Below are 4710 nucleotides of genomic sequence, written 5' to 3'. Positions count from 1 at the left end.
TAGTGGGACAGAGGGCAAGGAAACCTTCAGAAAGAATTACAAAACTTAAGATAAGAAAGATGTGGGAGGGAAAACAGGGAAGCAGTGATGACAATCCGTATGAGTTGGATTAACTTTTGGCTTATTGTACTGTTATTAATGTTTTGGCATCTTTGACTGACATCTTTTAACTTTGGAATCTTTTGGCACATCTTTTGAAAACTAGTTGGAATAGCTTAAATGCATGTTTAAGTGTGTAGTGTTTAACTTTTTGCACAGCTTTTGGGTGTAATGAATGTTTAACTATGTTATGTAAAACTGTTGACACATCTTTTGAAGTCAATGTTCCCTGGAATGTTTATAATGTATTACCATCTTTTGCACATCTTTCTAATACCATTTGTATTGTTTATAATTTATTACCATCTTTTTAGAATACCAAGTGTAATCACAATTCCATTACAGTGTAATCACAATTCCATTACATTGTTTGAACAATTCCATTACAATGTTTGTACACTACCATTCCAATGATTCAATTCCATTACAATGTTTATTACTATCTTTTATACTACCAAGTTTAATAACAATTCCATTACAATGTACAATTCCATTCCAAAGATACAATGTAACCCTTTTTAATTGAAAACATCACAAAAGCATACATAATTTAGTCATACTACATCATATTATACTACATAATTTAAAACAACATTTTGACATACAAGAGAAATAAGAAAATTAATGCAAGTCTATGGGTAAACAATTTCCAATTGACTTTGTCAAGTTCTAGTTTATTTCTGTTCTTCTCTTGTTCAATCTTCATCCTGATTATGCTGATTTCATTCTCCAAGGTACAAATTTTCAAGGTAAGATTGCAGCTTTCTTCTGGTTTCATCCTGTAATGCCTTCTTCCATCTTTCCTCCCTTCATCCTCATCCAACCATTGCCAAAATTTACAGCTTGGACTTTTCCCATTCTTCAAGAAATTTATAAAAACATGTTAAATTGAAGGATGAAGAAGTAAAAAAAAATTGAATTACCAGTGAGTTTTGACAAACTCTGAATTTCCTTCCAGGATTGTCTGGGGTTCTTGATGTCTTCACACGAGATGGCAAGTCGCAATCACATGGATGATCCGGTTGCAATTCGTCTTGTTGTTTGGAAGAAAAGGATGAGGAAGAAGATGCCATCGATCGATCTAGGGTTTTAATTAATAAGCAATCGTATCTCACCCTTCTTATAATGTAAACACTTCTCAATGCCACGTAGGTGATGAGTATTGTAACGTACAAGCCACGTAGATGCCACATCATCCAAAACCTGCGATTGCCGATAATGTTGGTTATTTGTGAACGGCTGAAACAAGTTAGTTGGGTAAATGAGTACAAAAATACAATATTACCCATATGTGAACATTCGAAATACTTAATTACCTTAATAAGTCAAATTCCGCTAAACAAAACAATCCTTACCCACGTGATGGTACTTGAATCAAGTACTTTCTTTGAATTAAAAAGCTATTTCCATGTATACCTTTTCTTGTCTGTGATAGTCATTTATCACAACTGCAAGTATGGTTTTACAAAGGCAGGACCGTAGGAGGTACATTTCTCTCTCAAGGATTCGCTCCATCTCTCTTAAACATTTCTCTACTCCATTCTATAGACAATCCCTATAGGCCAGCCTTCACCACCAACACCACCGCCTGCCACCGCTTCCTAACCTTCATCATTCAGCACCACTGCAACCCTAGACGTCGCTCCCCCTCCTTCCGCCTTAAACAACCCACATCTGGGCTCTCTATCTGTTCAAAAACAGACGCAGCAACCACGATTGGGAGCTTGCTTTGGAACGAAAACTTGGATCTTGGAAAGGAAAGAAAACCCATATCATCTTTTCAACTGGTAAATATGTTTTTCTTCTATTTTCGCTTATCTATTTGCTTAATATACCTGGTTTATGTCTTTCTTATTACAGGATGACAGAAGGAGTTTTGATGGTTTTTAGCAAGGCCGTGGTTAGAGGTCAGGCTACAGATTTTGAAGGTTAGTCCTATGAAAATCGAATTCACAGTGTTTGATCTTGATATTGATGATGAAAATGAAGGTTTTTATACAAAAAATGGGAGGGAAGTACAAGTTCTTTCTTGATTCACCCAAATTGTTGTTTTTTATGCTACTATCTCTGTTCTGAATACGACCTTTAGTTTAACTTCTAATAAGAGGGGTACATGTGTCATTTTTCTATTGTGTATCAACAAAAACTTTTGTTTTCTGAAACAAAACCCTAACTATATGTATTATCTTATACAAATTACAACATATAAATATTATGAGGGACTATCTCGTCAGTTGCTTGCTTAATGTTCTTATTATTATTACTATTATTTTGTTGCAAGAGTTTAAAATGGAGAAATTCCATCATGAAAAGACATAATCTTTTTAATATTAGCAATTTTAAAATCCATAAGTTGATGCGGATATCTTTTTTCTACTATTTTAAGTTAATAATTGATTTTTAATGGGATTTAAATAAGAAACAAAGCGTGTGTTGTCCAGATGCTGAATACAGATGTGTTTCAATTAGAATGTAAAATATTCTTAGGATTCATTCCACTTTGAATGAAAATAATTGCCGTTGTTACATTATGAAATAGAATGAAATATAAGAATTATTTTTTGCGTCTTCTAAAATATACTGGTTTTAAGGCCTAATAGTCGGTTATCGACGGTAAAAGAACTTGTTTTTTTTATTTGTGCTTGTTGGATATCTACATTTCCATTTCTTGCATTTGACCTAATAAATGCAAGTATGTTACTATTTGTCGAATGTCCGTATTTTGACATCTTATATGGATGTTAGATGTACTTCCAACATATAGATATTCAACAAATAGTAATGTACTTACATTTATTAGGGCCAAATGTAAGATTTACAATGTCTTGACTAAACATATTTCAAAGTACAATGTCTTAAACTCTTAATTAAACAATGTTATAATTGAAAGATTTTTCACACACACACAAAATCAATCACACAAGCAACCACACATTTACACATACACACACCATACACTATGCGTGTTATTGCTACCGTGTGTGGTTGTATGTGTTAGTACTTGTGTGTTTGTATGCTACTGTGTGCCTGTGTTTGGTCCATATTTTGAAGTTTTCTAACAATTTTGGTCCATCGGTCATCTAAGTTAACAAAGTAAATTTTAATGCAATGTGAATATGATTCTTTGGGACTTTATACACATACAACACACATAATGTGTGTGATTTTGGCTGTGTGTGAGGAGATTGGGTTTAATTGTAAAAAAGGTAAGTTGGTTGCATTAAATGGTAAAAAATGTAAGTTGGTTGCTCTTTGGAATTTAAGATAAAATATGATGCATTTTGCTTTTAATGGTAGAAGTAGAAAGAGGTAAGTATGTTTCTAATGTACACAATTTTAAGTTCTTCGAGAAGCACAAAGTATAATATTTATTCCTCTCTCTCTCTCTCTCTCTCTCTCTCTCTCTCTCTCTCTCTCTTTGTAATTTGAGTAACGCATCAACATAAAGTGAAATGAGTGCTCATCTTTGTTGGTTTTGTTTCGATTCTGATATTTCTAATACCAATCTCTCTCTCTCTCTCTCTCTCTCTCTCTCTCTCTCTCTCTCTCTCGTGTGTTTTGTAATTTAAGTAACGCATCAACATAAAGTGAAATGAGTGCTCATCTTTGTTGGTTTTGTTTCGATTCTAATATTTCTAATACCAAGCAGACGCTTTTTGCTTCATCAATATTCCTATCACTCTACCCGTGACATTGTTAAACCACTAACTAGCTTCGTTCCTTAAAGACTCCATGGCTAAACCAATCACTGGGCATCATTTTAGGCATCAAAACCTTTCAATATACTCCTGATAGTTATACTATCCGTACCATTGAACAATTCAGTCTTAGTTTGAATTCCATAATAGTCCATCGACAGTTGCAATTTATCGTCATATTTTTCTTTTAATCGAAAGCTTAGGATATATACTTCCAAAACCCCTTTACTAGCATGTTAGCATCACTTTTCCTTTGCCATGTCACACGTGAAAGGACTGACAGTTGTCTTCTGATTTTGGTAGTGTGATATAGTTCCCCAGTTATTATCTTGGGTCGGTATGTGATTTGTGTGGATCTTTCTAGGAAATCTGGGAATCGTTTGTTCCGGAAATATTCAAGAATCTCTATGTCAACTCCTGTTTTTTGGAGATGGAGAGTCAGACAACTTCCGAGAACAACTTTGCGAGCTTTATACAATTTTTGGACATTGCATTGTATGCAAATGCCATATGGCAGTTTGATATGACTCCTACATGTCTATCGCCTAAAAAAGCAATGTTAAAAAATTAGGCAGAGCACGCAAAGTTCTTCTCAGAAGTTATCTGAATCCCCAAAAATAGGTGTTGACACAGAGATCCCTGACTATGTCTAAGCCAAATTATTTCTAGATTTCCTTGAAAGACGTGCCCGAATCACATATCGTTCAAGACGGTAATTGGGAAACCATATCACATTGCCAAAATCAAAACACAACAAATTGCTAACTCCTTCACAGGTGACATGACAAAGGAAAAAATTGATGCTGACATGTTAGTAAAGAGGTTTTGGGAGTATATCTTTGAAGATTCTTAATTAGAAGAAAAACATGATAATAAATTGCAACTGTTGGACTATTATGAAATTCAAGCTGAG

The 4710-nt window shown here is 34.1% G+C and overlaps 1 long non-coding RNA gene across 2 annotated transcripts; it reads right to left on the bottom strand.

Moving 5' to 3' along the window:
* Positions 1–595: 595 nt before the first annotated feature.
* Positions 596–1603, bottom strand: LOC145129976 (uncharacterized). 2 transcript variants are annotated; one of them, XR_013717752.1, is made up of 3 exons: positions 1516–1603; positions 1023–1302; positions 596–958 (listed from the first exon to the last, which is right to left on the bottom strand). It is a non-coding gene; the product is annotated as an uncharacterized LOC145129976 (long non-coding RNA). The 2 variants fall into 2 exon arrangements; XR_013717751.1 differs by having other exon boundaries at positions 1416–1543.
* Between the last annotated feature and the right edge of the window lie 3107 nt (positions 1604–4710).

Source organism: Lactuca virosa, chromosome 8 (genome assembly GCF_052849685.1).
Source record: "Lactuca virosa cultivar CGN04683 chromosome 8, Lactuca_virosa_CGN04683_v6, whole genome shotgun sequence".
NCBI lineage: Eukaryota > Viridiplantae > Streptophyta > Magnoliopsida > Asterales > Asteraceae > Lactuca > Lactuca virosa.
This window is presented reverse-complemented; position numbering and strand designations above follow the sequence as displayed.